This window comes from Ochlerotatus camptorhynchus, unplaced genomic scaffold (genome assembly GCF_037179485.1).
Source record: "Ochlerotatus camptorhynchus isolate MF236.1 unplaced genomic scaffold, CSIRO-AGI_Acam_v1.1 ptg000255l, whole genome shotgun sequence".
Taxonomy (NCBI): domain Eukaryota; kingdom Metazoa; phylum Arthropoda; class Insecta; order Diptera; family Culicidae; genus Ochlerotatus; species Ochlerotatus camptorhynchus.
This window is the reverse complement of record NW_027040745.1, coordinates 452,960-474,537: the sequence shown is the minus strand read 5'-3', so window position 1 is coordinate 474,537 and position 21,578 is coordinate 452,960. Positions and strand designations below refer to the sequence as shown.

Sequence of the window (21,578 nt, the reverse complement as noted above, 5' to 3'; positions counted from 1 at the left end):
ACACGGTTCTTTTAAAGGTCGTTCAACCACAACAAACTCCTGGAACTTTTCATTATCTGCAATGGACAAAGGAAACCAAATAGAAGCTCTTTACACTGACTTCAGTAAAGCGTTCGATCGACTTGACATTCCAATGATGATGTTTATATTAGAAAAAAATGGGAATTGAGATGAAACTCCTCACCTGGATTAAGATTCTTCTTCGGTATGTAATATTCCATTCACCACGCCTGGTAGTCCCATCGCACTTCGACGTTATAGTTTGTTCAACCAAAATAGATGAAGTAGAATAGTTCAAGTGTCTTGGTCTGAACTTGGCCGCCACATTGACACGGAATCAACACATCGCAGAATTACGAAAATGCATTAGCTCTACATGTGGACTTTTGTGGAGGGTCTCACAGTTCCTGCCGCTGAAAGCTATGTACCACGCTTTTGTCCAATCTAAGCTCCAATATCTGGTGTCTATTTTGTGTGCTGCAGCCAAGACACGGTTAAAGCCATTGCAAGCTACGCAAAATAGGTACCTTAAGGTCGGGTACAAAAAATCTCATCTGTATTCTACCGTGGGTTTGTACAAGAATGCAACTGCGTCTATTTTACCCATAACAGCACTACGTGAAATACAGTGTCTATGTCAAATTCACAATTTGTAGCATAACCCGCGGGCCCATCACAATTAAACCCTCCCTCAACCGTTGCTAAGGTATCAGCTTAGGAATCCTGTAAAATTGGTCATTACACGCAAACCAAAAATCTATTACAATGAATGTTAGTTCCGTTTCCTATCATCCTCTGTTCATGAACATTGCAACGAATGTTAGAAATTGACCATGCAGGCGATGTAATGGTTTTTTGTCTTTTTTTATTTCGTGTTACATCTACGCTTTCGACTATACCAGTAAGCTTGTAGAACGACGCACATTGTAGAACATTGTAGAACGACGCACACACTTGTCTCGAATCTCTCCAGCAAAAAAGGCATACGAAGTCGAGCATGCGAGAAAATGAGCGCTTCATGTTTGCTTTTAGGCTAACCATATTCAGAAGCATGAAGAGAGCAGTGGAGAAAGCACAGGTCTGAGAGTCGCAACGTCCGTGGTTCGAGTCCAGTCGGCAACCTTTTTTTCTATTTTTTTCGACATAATTAATTTCACTCACTAATACACTCCACATTTTTCGGTCTCCAATTTTCTTACATCGGACCGCAGCTTGGTATATCGCATCCTCGGTGCATGCGGTCTCCACTTACATCCTCTGATGATGAATCCCACATAATTGTAAGCGAATCTTACATCCACCGGTTGGGTGTAGTCTTCCAAATACGGAAATAGGCAAGAAATCTGTACCTCATTATAGTAAAAAATGCCCCATTTCTCTGCCAGCGGACCTGAAATCAGAACACATTATTAGAACATTCAAAGATCAAATAAAGTTACGAGTACAGAGCAGGATATCGGAGTACATACTTTAGCATCCTGGCATGTTTTATCACTCTTGGAATTATCACCTAACTTAACGGTCTACGCTATCTGCCTTGTAAACTAGCATTGATCTGGTAAACATGCCAGTTATTTTTGTCAGGTACAAATACTGGTATATGTCTGGCCAAATCCAGAGATACTACGCCCCTAATGAACTTTTCCGTTTTTCGGATACTTGTTACATTCGCACCGCTCCACATGGTTTTGGATCCATGTTCTACGGCTCCAGCTGCACTCTTCAGCATTCGAATGTCTCTGCATTGTTCCGAGTACATGCTTCCCGGCTCCAAAACAAACTCCAAACTACAAGAAATCACCACATCTACGGTCCCACTACTGTCACGACAATTGAACAACGTGTCTAGCATTCAGGCTCAGACTACATTCTTCGGCATTCGCCCGGCTCTACATAGGATTCATGCTCTCTTGCTCCAAAACAAACTGCAAGGTCTGGTAAAAATACCAGTTATTTTGTCAAGTAACCAATACTGGTATATGTCTGGCCAAAGCTAGAGATACTACACCCCCAATGAACTTCCACGTTTTTCGAGTACTGGTTACATTTGCACCGCTCCACATGGCTCTGGATCCAGGTTCTGCGGTTACAGCTGCGCTCTTCAGCATTCGCACGGCTTTGCATTGTTCTGAGTCCATGTGTCATGCAATGTGCCATTCCTCCCGGCTCCAAAGCAAACTGCAAGGTCTGTTAGAAATGCCAGTTATTCTCTCAGGTTACGAATACTGGTATATGTCGGGCCGAAGCTAGAGAATAAACTTCCACGTTTTTCGAATTTCCATCTGCACTGTTCAGCAATGCAACTGCTCCACATGGTTTTGGATCCATGTTCACTGGCTCCGAAATTACCTGCAATAATTTGCAACACCAACGGTCTCATCGGTGCCACCACGAGGGAGCAGCTTGTCCAGCATCCAGGTTTCCGGCTACGCTCTTCATCTTTTCTAAGGCTGCCCAGATTTCCGCCCAATGGAAATATATTGGAGTATCATCAAAGCTAAACTGAAGAAGAGTTGAAAAATTGCTAAGGGTGCTATTTCAATGGCCAGATACTGTAAAAAGGCAGCCGGTGAGGTTGACCAGCAGCTTGTGCAGAAGTTGATGGCATGTATTGAGCTCAAAAATCGCTCAAAACCATATTGTATAAAAACAAAAACAAAACAATATATTTTCCATTTAATTCAACTTTGTAGCACGCCCAAAATCATCCAGAAACGATTTGCGATCTACATCCAAAAGAAAGGACTAATCCACAACAAAGAACCACCAGGGACTATCGTTTCACGTCCGATTTTGTTAGACGAATGGCTTATGCGCCACCTCTAATGAGGACCGATCGTCAATGTTTAGTTTGCCTGCCATGAGACCTTACTACAGGTAGGCTCAGTTTGTTCCTTGAAAAGGGTCAGAAAACGGTCCGGCTGTCCCCAACTTCACCCGCTCTAGTCTCATAGATCTCATCACATCCGAATGAGCAACATCTCAAACTCTACCCTAAGCATACGGCAAGCAAAGTTCTCCTTCAAAGCTTTCAGTTATCATCATTGGAAGTTTCCGCTATACACGCTAGAAAGCGACACCGTCACGAAAGGGGACTTTGCCTTCATACAGAAATGCACAAGACTGCATCGATGCCAATTTAAAACAGCGCGCGCAACGGGAAATCTTTCAGGGAACTAATTACCATGAATCAATAGCAGTGAATATGGAATTCAATTAGGGATATATTCAAAATTTAGAAAGGTTTTCATTTATACAAATTCATTTTAATTATTCTAAATTCAATTTGGTTTTATCTATCTACTGTGCGTGACTAACTCTGTTTGGTTCAGATCATTGTCAACAAAAAACAAAAGCGCTTTCAAATAGTTCGCAGGCAAGTTGATGATACCAACTTAAATTGGGGCGACAATTATCGGTCGCCGGTCACATGTGCGCAAGGACAAAAGGAAAAGAGCTCTTTGGTACTTACAGGCCTGGTTTTTGCTTACGGTGACTCAACGTGGTGAACTCCGGCGATCCGAAAGCTCGGTGGTGAACAGTGATGTCAAAAAATCGCTTCTAGCGATCAATGAATACGCACACACCTGCTATGAGATTTATTGGCATCATCATAACCTAGCGATGCTATCTGACTCTTAACACTGATACGCAGAGAGCACTTCGAACGGTCAGTTACCAAGATCTCAAGAGAGCAAGACGAAAACAAAATCATTGCTGTGTGCACTTACGACACATTTCTTATACTACGCAAGACTTGTTGTGAGTGCACGCTACAAACTAAAGATCTCAATGCGTACATCTGGGTACAAGAAATTGTTCGGATTGAGTACAACTGATGAACAACCGTGATTAGATCATGATCATTGCCTTAATGATCATGATTTTTTTTTTGCTTTTTTCTGTCTGTGAATTAGGAGAGACACATGTATTCGCGTTGACGGCGTTGGTCCTTTCGGTGGAGTGAAAAAGACTGACATTCCCAACCCAAGTAACAATTTCGGTTTTATAAGGGTTCTGTAGACCATGATTTAGACTTGTAGCATGCTTTAAAACCTCAATAAAATTTGCAATGTTACTTGGGAAGTAACCACCCAGCCCGCGAATAGCCCGATAATCGCCCTTTTTGCAATATGAGGTTAATAAAGGGCTCCCATACTTTATCAGCTATATACAGTGATGGAAAAGTTCACGATAACTCACTATGACTCGCGAACTTTTCCCATGGTGAACTTCATTAAATATCGCGAACTTTTCCAACACTGGCTATATATCAGCTTTATATTGCAAAAAGGGCGATTAGCGGGCTCGTTGGTTACTTGGGTTAGCTTATGTGTTTTTCCTGTAGATGTAGAGAGCTACAGAGCCACTGTCAAGATAATTACACTTTTTTGGCACGCTTGAAAGTGGGCTCAGTTTAAAAGCGACAAAGTAAAACTAGCATTCCAGCTCAGCGTATGCGGGCAACATGTTACACATCGGTTAAAACTTTATCACACAAACGTTCATGTAAAGTTCCATAACCATTTCAGTTAAAGTTAAGTAGGGATTATAAACAATTTTTAACCATTTTCGGTAATGTCAAGTTATGGTTCGCCATTATGCGGGTATGCAATAGCGTATTTTCAAGGTGGAAAAGAACTAATCGTTGGTCGTAGTTTGTACAGATCACGATCAGTACAGTTTACAACAAACTAGAAATCGGATTATGCCCGCTTGATTTCCATCACTGCTAGTGCTGTACTAAGCCACCTAGCAGGGTGAAGACTATCCCGGGAATGGTGGGATTACTTACTTCACCTTCTACTTCGACTACTTCGTGGTTTCTGTTGACGGTGTGGTCCCTGCTGGCCAGTTTTACAGTTGGTCAACGAATTTGCCCGAAGGAAAAAGGCGGCGACGGCTGATCGAATGGCTTTTAAAAACTGGGAATAGAAAGCCGTCGACACACCTGAATGCTTTGACAAAGCCGTTTAAGATGATTCGTTCGAGTGTCATGCATCTCGCTTTTACAGACTGCATTAGATCTTGCCTTCCCACTTTCCCACGATTTTCACGGACACGAAGTGAATCGATTTCTGATCCGAAATAATTGCGTGAGAGTATTTCTCTTCTTGACCTCGCGAAACGTAGTGCGTAACGTCCTGTCCTGTGGTGTTGCCTAGATAATGGCGCAAATACTTTCAAGGGTTTTGTTCTATCAAGATAGGTAGCTTTCCTAATCTACTAGTGTTTGAATTTAATTGATTTGCTGTTTGCAACCCAGAATGTAACGTACGTTTGGCATACCGGTTACAACCTAATTAATTTTGGCATCCATGACAGATACGTATTTCGATTACAATGTGCAGTCTTCATCAGTGTCATTTCCACTAAAGACTGATGAAGACTGCACATTGCAGTCGAAATACGTATCTGTCATGGATACTATAATTAATTATGTGGAATCAAATCGGACCTTTTTTTACTGTTTTATTTAAGCATTCCGATAACGACCCAATGTCATTACTTCACCATATTGTATCTTTATACTACAATAAATTCATAACATTTTCTTCCAATAACGTTTTATTCTACACCAAACAGATTCTGAGATACATCCGATTAAGAGTGTACCCATTATAAATTGGCAGGGCTTTAAATAAATGAATATATAAACAACGCAAGTAGAGTATTAAATGCTAAGTTAAAAAGCAAGCTATCATATCCACTTTGAAGACCAGTCTACTGTCAGTCCGCCATAAGGTTCAGTGGGCTCAATTTTCACCCCGTATCAAAGTGTCTAGTGCCGATTGAATAGGACATTGGTGCCGGCGTAGAAAAAAGGGCAAATTTGCACAATTGATTCGTAATTATAATTTTAGATCACGCCCGGGGATGAACCTTCTCACTTGGTCGCCAGTATGGCGAGTTCCCTCTTTCGGGATCACGTTTCAATTTATCCCGTATTCTTTTTGCTCTAAAAAAAACCGTCCAAACGATTCCATTCCCCTTTCGCATATCCCGAGGTAATCATGTAATATCTCCCTAATCTCCCTGCTCGATTCCGTATAATAGCAAATTGATTGCATTTGCTACTTCAGGCTGCAAAACTAGACAGACACACTTGGCGGGTCAGGTTCGGTCCCATTCATATATGAATAATAAAATACGAAAGAATCATCATTCCCTCCATCCCACTCGAGGGGGTACCGACCGAGACGAAATTGCCTGGCCGCATGGGAATCCTTGCCCCGCACCCCGGCTGAAGCTCATCATCCCGACTCTGCTGCTGCTGCTGCAGATCCTCTTAAGGGATAATAATAAGATCCACCAAATTGGGAAATAATTAAAAGAGAATTGGGACTGAGGTTCACCCTTCGGAGTTGGTCGAACCTTTCCTCCGACGCGAGAATTACGGGAAGATGTCGGCAAAGTTACCGGGCGAACAAATGAAGGGTGTCACTGAATCCAATGGATGGGCAGAGCAGAGCGGACCTCTTAGCCACATGCCTAGATAGGCATAGTTAATCGAGGCGGCGGTGGCGGCGGCGGTGTTGGTGAGTGTTTTGGCACCCTAAATTCGTTGCGCTACTCGGTTTGGCTTAATAGAGCTGTCAATGGTTCAATTTTCATTCTTCTAGTAATCGGGCACAAAAGGCATACTGTAGAGTGGGTGCACTGTGATATGCTCTGATTGAGATTGGTGTGACATTTGGAAGGGTGACTTGTTCAAGAGGTTTGAAAAATGGATTCTTAATGGTGATGAATGCACTTGAATGGTGTATAGCTTTGTTATGTGATTTAAGGTTGTGCAATAGTTCAAATATTCCAGCAAATAATAGCTCATGGTTTACAGAACTCTCACAAAACTAAATTTTTTTACTTGATTGCCGTCTTAGGAGAAGCTGCTGGAGGTAAGAATTTCTTATTCAGACACGAGAAAATGGTTTTTGAAGCATTAAAACGATAAAATGCTCCTTTAGGATTGGAAACATTGCTCCTAGATTAAGCTTTTAAAAGAAGATTCAAAACAAAAATTTTATAAAAATAGTAGGGAGAAACTTTTGGAATACATTGTAAATTAAATCGTAAATTTGCGAGAAGTGGAGAACTTGGGAAAGCCTGAAAAAATCTTCCGGGGTAACGTGACGGGGAGAGTAGTCCAGAAAAGTACAGAAAACTTCTGGAAAATTTTGGAAATTTTTATAAAGTTCTGAGAAGTTCCATAAAGTTAAGCGAACTTCATTGAAACTTGTTGTTGAAAATTCTCGACTTTCAGGGAAGTCTGACGATCTTAGGTCCACACATTCAGGACAGATCCATGAACTTAAGTAAAAATCTCAGAACTACATCAATTATTCCATTCTGACCATGGAAAAATGCGCGATTTTCAAATAATGATCTGGAAATTTCAGGAAAGCCCAAAGATTTAAAGGAAAGTTTATAACTGTGTGTGTATGTGTGTATATTCCCTCCAACCCCCACTGGCCGTTAGTGTTATTATGGAAGAACTCTCTCTACAATGTCGCATTGATGGTCATTATAGACAGCTTTAGTCCGGGAGTTAGAAAGTGATAGCTCTATTGTAGATCCAGCAACCCATTTCAGAATGTCTGGAGAGTCACGCCCATTCCGAGGTTACTTTCTTTTACAATAAGCCCCGCATTAGAGTGATGCAAAATTTGAAATTTTCGCTCCACAATACTTAAACGATTCCAAATCGGATCCTGAGTAACCTCTCAAAATTTGAACTCATTTGGTGAGAAACTGAGATGGCACAAACCATTTGAAGTTTGTATGGGAATTATTATGATAAAACCAAGATTTTTGTTCATGTCTATCTAATAATTTACCATATCGGTCTGCTTCAAAAACTTTCAACTGTACTTGTAGGAAATTTTCCCAGCTACAACTTTGCTCAAGACCACTTTTTGATTAAATGCAAGGATCGAAAGTTATCAATGGTTCAATGCGCTGATGTCTTATGATCATGCTCAATCAACTGCTCAGCAGGCAACATTGGTGTTTCTGGGGCGTTGAATAGGACACAAAAATCGTGGCTACTATGTCACACTGCAAAATACAGTGTTGCTTACAGAGCAGCTGCTTGATCATGTCATAAGTTTACCAATCTCTTAAATAATTAATAACTTTTTCCTGTCTCGTTTTACATAGAAACGATCCTCAGCAATGTTGTAGCTGAGAAAATTTTATATAAGAATGGCTATCGAACTGTTTCGCAGCTCAATATGGAAAAAGACTAGAAGGCAATGAACAAAACGTTGAGATTTCTCATAGTAATTTACATGTAATCTTTAAATGGCTTGTGCGAAGTCTGTTTCTAACCAAATGAGTTGTAACTTTGGGAGGCTAATCAGGACCCGATTTGAAACCATTTAAGCACTGTGGAGCGAAAAAGTCAAATTTTGCATCAGTCTACCCCGCGTGTATGCATCACTGTTACCAAATGGATATTTATATTACATACACGCTTCCAGGTTCGAAAATATTCTTTTCAAACCTGGCACGTATTTAGTTTATGTTTTTTTTTTTTATAATTGTAAAATGTATTTAGACTGGTCTCAACATGTTAATTTGATCCTCCAATCCATGGGTTCCGTAACTTTGATTTTCTCTAAGCTTTGTATCTTATTTCGTGATGAACCTTTGTCGTAATACTTCATTCAACGAATACAATTTTCTTGCATTGTCGTGGTCGTCTGGGAGGAGGTTCGCGTCTAGTGCTTTCCCCAGGAACAGTTCGCGGCCACCAACTGTCCACCCGTCCAGTCTTGGGCGTATCCAGCGAGGCATCTTTCATATTGCTCGCAATCTCCGACACCGGCGAGAGACCAGTAGCCGAGCGCTTTTGCAAGCGGAAAACTTGCTGATTCATGGCAGAGTCAGCCACCGAATCACCACCAAAACTCGCGACGGATACATTATCAAAACGTTCCCAGGCTTATTCACCAACCGGACCGATCTCTCAATAGAACTACACGCCAAAAGTGTAGCATCCAAACTCGGAGAACCGTGCTCCCGGGAGGCAATGAAAATCGACACCGAACATTGGAACTGAAGCTGCGTTGCATATTTTGGAGATTAGATTCAAGGTCAACAGGCAAAACACGGTATATCACTAAATGATAACTTTATGAACAATTGAAACGAAATTTCAGCACACAAATTGATAAATTTAAATCCAAAAAGTGTTTAATTCACTTACGAAAAATACGCAGCAAAAGAAAAACATGTCAGCTTTCAAGCGCCGCCTACGGCGATCCTCTTTCCAGGAAAGTTTATAACTCTCCCAAAAAACTTCGGAAACTTCAAAGGAGTTCAGAGAACTTCACGGGAGTTCAGGAACTTCAGGGAACTAATTTTTTATATATGACTGAATTTCGAGTTCATATATTTGAAAGGTTCAATCGCGTTAGCTTTACGGAGCCGATAATTCATTGTTTCGAAAACTTACTTAATTCTAGGTCTAGTAGGAGTCGGACCGAATTCTCGTGGCTTACTCGAGGTTAGAGGGGCACATTGTCAAAGAATAGGATCAGGGAAGGAGCATGTGGTGGGGTCTCATCAGAACATTGTCGCCAGTAAATGAACGGTAGCGCGGTTCTAGATTCAAGCTCGTCTTGATTTCGACCGAGTGGGTGGTAACCAGTGGGATCTGACCGTAGTAGATTTAAGTCACATAGCAAGTTACTCTGTCTATCTGCTGGAGATATAAACGAGAATATTTAAATTCCAATGCAGTTAAAAGATACGTTGTTAGTGCTTGCCAATTTTTGTATCCGTGTACTAATACACTCTATTTCACTTTTCACATGTCGGGATAGAGAAGTTGTTAGGAGCTTGACTTTTTAAATCAAGGGTTTTGGTGCAACTCTAGTTTTCAAGAGTATTATATGTCTCAAATATTGGTTGCTAACCTAGTAAATTGGGTGCATTTTATGAATGATGCTCTTTCCTGTTGGTTAGTATTTGTAAGTTTGCTCGTGAGCTGATTGTCGACAAGTCTTACCCATCCTCTGTCCTATGTTCGGGATCTAATACCACTGCCACCAGTAATTTGATCTATTGTAGTATATCTCGCGTCCTTAGTTTAGTGCATGTCATATTACTCCATCACTATTGAGAAATTATGAAGCGTTCGATTTTTTTTTACAGTTTTCATTCTTGCATTTATCGCAAGGATCCGACTCTAATTGAAAGGTCCCGCTCTTTATGCCCTTCGGAGTGTTTAAACACCCTCCAAAGGCACGCCCCTGTGTCAGTCAAAATTGGATTCCTTAGCAACAAAATTAACGAATGACACTGATAATAACCATGCATCAGAACCCTAGTCTTAACCACCTTAACCTAGGGAACAACAAATAGAAGATTAGGAATCACATAGATGACGACTAACTACCTCATTTTTTTTTCTTTGTTTCAAGATCATCCTCGGTGGACGAAGCCGAGTCTTGTCACTATCAACAAGGCATAAACAGTAACAAGGACTAAAATGTGTTCCTTTGATTACTGAAAAATCCTATTCTCCTAGTTTGAAGCAGTCAGTCGTTACGGAGCAAGTCTTACCCATACACCATTGTCAATTAGATAGACTTAAATTCATTCAAAGTGTTTATTTTTTTTACTTCATACGTGAAGGTTACGATTTTCAGAGTTGATTGGAAATGCTGTCTAATATCAACATGAAGCTTTAGTGTGATATTTGTTTAGCTAGGGAAAGTTCTGAAGAGGGTAGGTTGATAGTTCCGCTAGAGTACGGCAGTGTGAAAATTGAATAAAAGTTGAAAATGAGCGAAGGGCCATTAATACGAAAGTACTAGTCAAATGCACACTCCTTTACCTAACTCATACATTAATGGGTCAGAAGACTGGAAGTATTTCTTCAAACCCACAGACCTATTTTTTTTTTTGTTGGGGGGAGTTGAACCACTGCGTCCATTATTTGAACTTTTGTGGTACCCCTGTTTACTGTTCGTATCATGCAAGCTGACCATCATTTAATGAGTGGACAGCTAATTGCCTAGACACGTTCTTTCCCAGCCAGGTATGATATGGTTTATGAAACCAACTACTTTTCCAGGATTAGCAGATCAAATTCCACAAGGTTGTAAGATAACACTACGAAGAAATTTAGATCTACGCCTGTGTAATGCACCGCAACTGCAGAGCAGATGTTCCGAGGTTTCGCGTTGTATGTTACAGAAACGGCAGATATCGCTATGAACCCGACCAATGTTCTTCAAATGATATCTACTCGGACAGTACCCAGTTACTAGGCCAATGTATACTCGAAGAGCCTGTTTATTGAGCTCCAAGAGCTTTTTGGTATGTGTTACATTTTTTTTTTTTTTTTCTTGATTTGTTTTCCGTCGATCTTGTTTTCCGTGCTGAGCACCAATACTACCGACGCCAGGAAGGCAGCTCCCACACCTGGACCCTACCTATCGACCCATCAACTCATGAACCGGGGACCAACGGCTTTACTTCCCTTCCGAAGGAAGGCGTGATCAGAGATGTTATGCCTCAGAACATCCCGGCAGCGCCGACTGGGATTGAACCCAGGCCTGCTGGGGTGAGAGGTAATCATGCTTACCACTACACCACCGGCGCCGCTGTGTGTTACATTTGGAGTTATAATTTTTTTCGACTGGTTGCACTTCGTGACGGCCATCCAGTTGGCCATCACCCTTTGTTCTTCCCAGCGTTTGAGTTCCATTTTTACCGTACAGTTTGATATTCCACAGTATGGTTCTGGGCCAATAAACGGTGAATTGGAACCTAATTTTGCGAGATCGTCTGCCCTTTCATTCCCTTCATTGTCACAGAGTCCAGGAACCCACTATAAATTTACTGATTATCTGTTTGCACAACTGTCGCAACAAGAAAATACATTCCCAGACAATCTTTGATGTACATTTGTAAGCACAAACCGATTTTAGTGCTGCTTGACTGTCAGAAAAAAAAATACAGATATTTGCACATCTACATTTTCTCCTTAGGCAAACACTTACACATTCAAGTATGGCCACGATTTCCGCTTGAAACACTGTTGGACAATGTTCCATCGCTACTGAAATATTTGTCCCAGGGCCAAAGATTCCTGCACCTGTTTGTGTTCCGATTTTTGAGCCATCTGCGAAAAATATGATTGAGCCTTGACGAACGCTAGGACCACCAACTTCCCAATCCGAACGCAACATTTCACATACGTCTCCATTGGCGTTGACGGCACCGTTGAAAAATCGTCTCTTCGAGCAAAAATTTACAGTATCTTACGGGAATTTTCGGTGGAGTAAAGAGATAGTACAAAAGTCGCCATGTTTCACGCACAGTCTGACGTTTGCTTACGTGATTTTCTATAGGAGTAAAGAGCTACAGAGTCGCCGTCAACGCCAATTCATACTCATCACTCTTTGGAAGCATTGTAAAATGCTTAGGTGATCAACCAGGTCACCAGGCATGACTTTTTTAGACCTTTTGAGCCTTAGAGCACTTCTTTCCGCTTCTAGTTGCACGTATTCATGCAAGGGCAGTAGATTGAGAATTGCATCTAACGCTTTTGATGAGCACTGCGCATTGCACCCGTTATAGCAATACATGCTAGCCGTTGTAGTTTTGCCAGCTTCCTCTGTGCTGTAGCCTCTTTCGGTTTTTGGCCACCACACTAACGAAGCATAAGTTACTTTTGAACGGATTACTGATGTGTAAATCCACATTGTCATTGTTGGTTTCAAACCCCATTTTCTGCCAACAGTTTTGGAGCATAACCACAGGGCACTGGTTGCTTTGTTGATCACATAATCAATCTGAGCATTCCAATTCAACTTGGCATCCAATATAACTCCTAATTATTTGACCTGTTCACTAAGATGGATCTGTTCTCCTCCAAGTTTGAACTCCTTTAGGTTGAACTTCCTCTTTATTGTAAAAGGAACGATTACTACTTTTGACGGATTAATGTTTAAGCTCTCCTTAATACACCAAGATTGGGTAAACTTTAGAGCTTGTTGCATTCTTTCTGAAATGATAGAGTCAAACTTTTCTCTAACTACGATGACTATATCACAGACAAACAGACGTAACTCTTTGAACAACTTGTTCTTGAAAACATAGTATCTCAAAACATATAACCTCAGTAACGACATCTCTCTGGCTTCTCGCGGAAAACAAGCTTGCTCGCTAACTCGTAAACAATATTGCATAAAACTTCTATAGAATATATAGAAACGTCAAAGTGATCCGATGCCAGCGCTGCGGCGAGTAGTTCGCGGAACTGATAATATTCAAATCAACTGTTAAATGCATGAACGAAGATACACAATGAAGAGTTACGTCTGTTTGTCTGTGACTATATCATCCGCAAAACCCACAACTTCGAAACTTTTCGCCTCTAGGCTTCATAGAAGATCATCTACAACTAAAGACCAAATTAGTGGTGAGAGGACTCCTCCTTGAGGACAGCCTTTCGTTGCCTTTACTGTTATAGATGAGCTTCCCAGCCCAGAAGTGACTTTTCTTTTTGCAAGCATACTATGAATCCAGTTGACGATGAGCGTGTCGAAGTACCTTTTGTAACCGATAAGTGATGGTAGCGTCACTACGAGCAGAGCGGTCGGTGTTGAAACTGAACACATAAAAACAGATACAACAGAAATTGAGAACTCCCGTAGATTAGCCTCGGATCGCACTATTTTTTTGATGATTGTAGTCTTCGCTAAATATTATTGTTTCACAATTTAAATTTGTGAAGCGCAACATCGTATGATGTTTTTTTACCCAATCAGAGCAGAACACGTAAGAATTCTATTCAATTCTCGTACCCACGAAGTGGAAGATAATTACCCTGATGTGAGCTACAGTTCATTCCTGTGAGACCTGTGCGAGCGCTCGGATCGTTAAGCAGATTTTCTTAAGTCAGAAGAAAATACCGTGCGTGCTTGAGAAATTTGCCACAAGTGTAGTATAGTGCGATTAAGTGAAGCCTAAAAGGCTATAGGCAAAAAGGTAACAATAGTATATAGTTAGACCGACAGGTTTCCCTAAAAGTTTTCGTTATCGCCTAAAGAACCTTCAGGCGAAGGTTTTTTTATTGGGTTCTAGAAGTCACCATCTTCGCGGTCATACCGAGCACCCTGCGCTCCCAGATCTGCGCGTGCCACGTGTGGCTCCGAGTAGTTCCTCTGCGGCGTCCGAGTCGAACTAGGCCCACGTGTGGACTTGTCCACCATCGACCTTTTGTGTGACGACGAAATCGAGCAGTTGCGATAGTCGCACCATCGACTATGTGGTAACCGGAACGCTACGCTCCCAGACCACAGACCAACGTGGGAAACGAAAACATACCAGGCACCCCACGCTTCAAGATCTGCGCGTGCCCCTGTGGCTCCGAGTAATTACTTGGCGGTGGCTAAGTCGAACTAGGCCCACGAGTGGAGTTGTTTCACCGTCATCATCGACCAGCCGTGTAACGACGATAGTGAACGGCGTCGATAACGATGAAACGTGGTTGCTCCGAGTAGTTCCTTGGCGGCGACCAAGTCGAACTAGGCCCACGTGTTTCATCGAGTGCATCTACGTCGGCGATCGCGGCGTCAACAGCGAGCACCGTCGGCAACGGTAACTGCAGCAGAAAAGACCAGGTTAGATCGAGCCAATTTTATATTACGTGCACGTTTAGGGCCTTAGGACAAAAACCCCGAGAATAAATTGAGTGTCAAAGTTTAGTCCTTGTTTCACATTTTCTTGTCGACCGCTGGGTTGATCTGTGGAAGAATCTAGCCTATATCAGGAGATTTTGGTTTTGTTCGCGTTTTGGGTTTTGCCGGTAATTTTTGGTAGTTCTTACCTGACCTGCCCTGAGAGGACTAGCCGGGTACGGTATTTGAACACGCCCTCTCGCAGTACGATTTATCGTACTGGCGCTTAAGCGAAAGGGTTTTCGAAAGGGTAGTTCGTTGAGGAGCTTGCCGATTTTGCGGACATAGTTCGAAAACATTCTGCTGTAAAAATAATTATGGTTTAGTGAATATATCCGCTGTTTTCTGCTATTTCCGCCTTGCCATCCACCCTACTGTTACACTTTTCTTCATGGCATCAACCATAGAAGAATAGGATGCGTTGTCAAAGGCTCCTTCAATATCCAAGAAAGAACAAAGTGCGATTTCTTTAACTGAAAGTTATTTTTCGATTTTAGTAACCGAAGTATGGAGCAGTAACTGTTGATTTTCCAGATTGATACGCAAACTGAAAATTAGATATTGGATGCGTTAACATGTAAGTTGAATTTATGAAGTCATTCAACACCTTTTCCATAGTCTTCAGTAAAATTGATGAGAGACTAATGGGCCTAAATGCTTTTGGCCTCGTTTTATCACGCCTCCCGTTTTCAAAAGATTTAAAAGGCTGAAAAGATCTCACAGCATTCTCCACTCTGGCAATTCTGAAAAATTTCATCAGCTATACCTGGCACTGGCGAGGTCTCTATAGAACACATTTCACCAATAGAATCAGAATTATCTGATTCCACACACAATACCGAACCTGGAAAATGTGTTTCCATCATTAAATTTAAAGTTTCAGAGGGAAATTTGGTAAAACCTTCATCATGACATTTAAGATCATCAAGTTCAATCGTATGGTCTTTCGCAAGAGTTTTCTGTAATCTCGCGACTATAGGAGTACTGTTCATATTTTCACACATTTGAATCCAAGACCGCCTCTTAGATTTCCTAATATTGAGTCCAATCGAAGTGATTTTCGCCTTATTGAACATCTTACGTGAAACTTTCCGAAGGCGTTCCAATTTCAAATTCCACCACGGCACATCCCTGTTAGAAGACGACCGTTTGATAGGACAGCTACTGTTGTAGGAATTTATAATTCTTTCATTTACCTTTTCAGAAAATGATTCCAATTGTTGGATAGAATCAATCTTACATTTCACATCTTACATTTGTAAATATATCTAAACCTAAGCACTGTGCATATTGATCCCAGTTTGTTTTCCTAGGATCTCTAAATGCAGAAGGTGGTAAATCACCTCCACCCCATTCAAACATAATGTGTTTATGATCAGAAAGTGAGATTTCATCTGACTCAAGCCAATTTCGAATCTTCTCAGAAATTGTAGTGTTGCAAAATGTCAAGTCTAAAACTTCCTGTCTTGCTGGCATTTGAAAAAGTAGGTTCATCTCCATTGTTGCATATGTCTATATTATAAGATGAGAGAAATTCCAAAAGGCACTCACCTCGACTGTTGATGTCAGACCTATATATGCTATATTACAATTATATGGGCGCTCTTGAAAGCGGGTTGAGGTTAAAAATGACGTTTGATTGCAAAATGCTCTTTTAGATACTGAAAGCATTGGTTGACGGTTTATTCAAATAAGGAAAAAAATTCACTCAAATGCAATAATATCGTCGAATGAAAGTCTGTTTATAGCAACTTCAAGTACAATTCTTGAAAGCAATATATTTTTTTTTTGATTCCAAGAAATCAGTGCATGACACCTAGCTGAAAGTTCTCCACATCCATTTCGTATCTACGAACACGAATTTTGACAAATGGACGAAGAAATTCGAGATTGGCTTTGACTTTTGTGTGTACATATCTATGACGATATTGAACACAGTTGAAATCTCATCCAGGTGTGAAAGTCACCTCCCTGGGTCTCGATTACCGTCGGTGATTAATCTCCAATTGGCTATCTACGCTCGTCGGTGATTAGCACTCGAATGTCGGAACTAAGACCGACATTAAATAATAAAAAAAATGTTGATAAATCATTGTGATTCAACTAAATGAAAGGTTTGGTAGGGAACAATGTTGTCTGCACCATCAAATTCATTTTCTTACAATTTGACCTCATCTTTGATAAAAGATTTTAAACGGTATTTGTGTTTCTTCATCAATTTGGATCACCATAAAATTGGAGGATTTTTGTCAATTTGTTATGTTTGGTTTTGTGAATGCTCAAGTCATTCATAATTGGAAGGTTGAGAAGATGTTTTTCCTAAATCGTTGCTCCGGCAGGGTGGCTTTCACTCACTTGCTATAAAAAACATTTTTTCGGAATTTCGAAATCTTTAGATGTTATACTGCTATGTTGTACTTGTAAGTAGACCTGTGCGCCGCCACGCCACGCCGCCGCCGCCGACGATTTTCATACGCCGCCGCCGCCGATGAAATTGAACCGGCGCGCCGCCACAGTAAAATTGTCCACGCCGCCGAATAAATTTATGTCACGCCGGTGATAAATCCGCGACACCTCTTCGGTAAAATGCATCTTGAATGCGTTGCAATTAGAACGTGTGTGCACGCTCGTTCATGGCTACTCAAAATTTAGTGAAAACTCACTCAATTTCATTACAACCGGATCTACTCTAAATTTAGTAACATAGCCAGAACTAAATTTTGAGTAAAATGGCGAGGTACTTGTTGATGAGTTATTTCTACTCATTTCCATAGCATCCAAAATAGAGGAAAATGAGTCCAAAATACACAAATGGGCAAATATTTCGTGTCTTTTCGTTTTTTCATTAGGATTAATAAACCATAAACTGAAAAACAGTTAAATCAAGCATCAAATAAAGCAAAATGCAAACCAATTACCATTTAAATTGCGGTACGTTTCTGCATCCACGGCGGCTGCAATTTGCATCATTTTCGAATGAATTCTTTCGAAATTTTCAAATTTTCTTCTACGATGGAAAGGAAAACTTCGTATTTTTACATTCTCACAATCAGGGCTGAAAAATTGCATTACAGTTAAAATGCTACTTTTAGAAATTATGAAACTATGGGATATTGAAATAATAATGTTTATATGTAAGATACAAGAAGAGGAGGTAAAGCTTGTGTAGGACACATAAAACCTGTCAATGTCAATTCCAGAGTGTCGCAATTAGCTATTAGTTATAACGAAGGGTATTCACTCATTGAAATATCTCATTACAGCTAAAATAGCTAATTGTGACCCTGTGAATGCAAAATTGACAAGATTTATGTGTCCTATACAAACTTTACCTCCTCTTCTTGCATCTTACATAAAAAAATATTATTATTATTATATCTCATAGTTTCATAATTTTGAAGAGTGGCGTTTTAGCTGTAATGAGATTTTTCAAGCCTGCTTACAATTCCAGTTTGTTTCTTTTTGAGTCAACAAATGTGCTGAAATCTCAAAATTGAGATCTGCTTTTATTTATTTATTGTTGAGTCCAGGCTTGTAATTGCTCATTGCAGCTAAAATGCTATTTTTCGTAATTATGAAACTATGAGATACTATAATGATAACTTTAATTTGTAAGAAGCAAGAAGATGTGGAAAAGTTTGTGTATGACATATAAACTTTGTCAATTTTGCTATAAGAAGGTCATAACTATCGATTCTATGATCGCTGATTGCTCGCTCATCGCGTTGCTCATCGTTACAGCTAATCGCTAGTTGTGACCTACTGATAGCAAAACTGACAAATGTTATATGTCATACACAAACTTTTCCACCTCTTCTTGCTTCTTACAAATTAAAATTATCATTATAGTATCTCATAGTTTCAAAATTACGAAAAATAGCATTTTAGCTGTAATGAGCAATTACAAGCCTGGTTGAGTCAATGTTGCTCATATTCAGAAATCCCAACTACTCATGCTTTGACGTTTCGAAAGAAGTTATGAAAATGAAAATGTCTGACTCATGTTTGAGTAAACTCAAACAAGCCTGTATGAGGCAACTATTTAGCGTCATTTATAGCGAATTCGTTTATTATCAGTGCGAAACCGAACTTTTTGGCAGTGCAAACCTCAACCGGAGCTGGGTTTTAAAAACAAACGAGCAAACTGACGTTTGTCAGAAAACAAGCAGACCCAATTTTGACACCCGATCCAGATTAGAACTGAATAATAAACGAATTCGCTATTAGTTTTTTGACGTTTGTTCGCACTTGCTCTATCTAGCACACAGGGATGCATCACTATTTGTCCTCCTGCTCGTACTTGTTCGAGATTGCGTTTTGATGCGCTGATCAAACGTCAAAAATCTCAGTTCACTGGTTTCGTCTCGATGAGCAAGAACGGCCAGATCTACAGGTGAGGCAGAAGGAAACTTGCCGACTCTTTCTTTCTCTCGATCCGACGAGAACACCGGATGAATGAAACAGTCGACTTACGTTTCCTTCTGCCTCACCTATAGATCCTGCGCATCGGTCTCGTCTTTACGCATTTGATTTTTGGAGGTTTTGTTCCCATTGACGACGACTTCAGCGATGTCGAATTTGAATTTAAATAAAATTCCCTTGAATTTTCTGTCGATTGATACTTCGAGAAAGAGTGACGTGAAGAGAAAGTGATCTGCTTGTTATGCATGTCAGAGACTAAGAAGATGCCGGGTGATACCGAGGTCCGGAATTGTAAGTCGAAATGGATAAAATAAACAGACACATCTTAACCGATATCGAAGAATCTGGAGATTAACTTGATATGGATGAGCAGAACTCGTTATCTTGTATGGAGGAGGAGCTAAATGCTCAACTTCCGAGTTTGTGTGAAACGAATGTCAATGTTCCGTCAAGGACCTAAATATGCCCCAACACTTAAAACAATCAGCGTAACACGTTAGCATTACTTACGTAAGATGATGAAAAGTATTGAACTAAATAGAGCTGGCGTGAATGCTTTATTGAACCGTCTCACGATCTCATATTCACAGCACATGAGTGGGCGCTAGTTGAATACTTCCGAAACTTTCTTGAGCCGTTTGAGGTGAGTTTTTTTTTAAGTCGTGGTTCTGAAACTATAATTGTAAACTATTGTTGCTATATCTCTAGCAACTAAGCCTACTAATAAGTTCCATCTGACCGATTGGTGACCATATAGGGTTTGAAAATTAATATCCAACCAGTGCATTGAAGATCAGATGTTTGTTTACTGATACACTAGACATTCGATAGCTGAGAAAATGATGTTTGATTTTCACCTAACGAACGGAATTCACTAATTGAAATGCATTTAAAAAGCATCAGTGTTCATCCAGTTAATCTTGACATTTTGAAATTGCATCATTTTGGAAGAAAATGTACTTCAAATGAAAAATTGTCTCAGCTAGTGGACAAGTTAAAAACGTGCCAGTTAAAAGTCGATCACGTAGCGAACGTCTAGTGTGAAAAGTTTAATTTTAGTTCCAATGTGATTTTACTCTAGTCTGTTTCTAAAACATGGTGACATAATGGTGGTGAAAAGATTGTAGTAAAATTCCGTTTTGGTTTACAGATTATAGTAACCCTGTTGTCTGCTGAAAAGAATGCAACAGTTAACATTGCCATGCTCTTGCGATCTGAGATTGAAGCTTGTATCAGTGAAAAAAATGAGACTTGCTTGCCATGACACACATGAATCTGGGGATGAAGGAGCATCTGAATCGAAAGTTTCCTGTTAAGGACCTAATTTTGATTTCGACTTTACTTGACCCTCGATTTATGAACCTGAAATGCATTAAAAGTGCTTTGGATGAACGCTCGATTACCAATTTCTTGTACGTATGATATGAATTTATTGTACGGACATCATTAAAAAACGAATATTCAAATGGGTTTCCAATCGGTAACTACATCAGATGAATGTGCGATGAACTTCCTTCTAACTCAACTTCCTCGTTGCTCAGTCTTGCTATGAAGCACTCAAACGTTGAAGATAGTGTGACCTCTGTCATCAAGAAAGAGTGCACCGCATATTTGGCTACGTCTTACCCGAAAAACGTTGTAGATGGAGATATTCTCTGCTTTTGTAAAATTAGAAAGCTTGGCAGCCTTGATTCGCAAGGTTTCGCGAAAGGTATTGTGTGTGCACACCAAGTGAACGAGTTTTTAACATAACTGGGTCGACCGTATCTGCACGTCGGTCAGGCATCCACCATAAGAATGTGGATAAAACATTATTAATTCATGACAATTACAGCATTTGCAAAAATAGAATTGTGCAATAATCACTGGCTTACTGACGAGGATCGGATTTACATAAAGGTGAATAAGGGACTATTATTAACAACACGCTGAAATTTGACCTTTTTTTTTAATCTCTATCAGGTCCAAGTTGTGCGGGATTCTACGTATATCCGGAAGACTTCATCTTCAATTACATAAACAAAAGTTGTATGACTATAATCCGCGTACATTCAAATATGCATCAGAGTAATAAAAACACATCATTTATCACTATCAACATATAAATAACGTGTAATGCTCAATAAATGATAAAAGATTACTTTTCAATACTATCCACCTCTACATACGTACTTTTTTATACTTAATAAAAAGGTTGCTTACACTTTGCTATACGACTCCACCCCCTGCAAATGTAAATAAGCACTTGACTTACTTTTCGAAACAAATTCTGAATGCGCGGCCAATGAGAACAACTCAAAATTGAGTAAGAGCTACTCATATTTGAGTTCAGGTTACTCAAATTCGCAAAAACGTAGCTCACCCATAGAATGAGTCAATTTTCCGACGCTTTTCCGAGGAAAAGTTCTCGAATATGAGGAAAACTGAATGTGGTTGTAGTCGTTCCACTAGTGCACT

The 21,578-nt window shown here is 40.2% G+C and overlaps 1 protein-coding gene and 1 pseudogene across 2 annotated transcripts in view; one reads left to right on the top strand and one right to left on the bottom strand.

Annotated features, from left to right (window-relative positions):
- The window catches only part of LOC135704991 (spectrin alpha chain-like), a 32,970-nt pseudogene extending 24,092 nt beyond the window's left edge, over window positions 1-8,878 (bottom strand).
- The window catches only part of LOC135704987 (netrin receptor unc-5-like), an 846,608-nt gene that overhangs the window by 742,919 nt on the left and 82,111 nt on the right, over window positions 1-21,578 (top strand). The gene's annotated exons all lie outside the window — the stretch shown is intronic.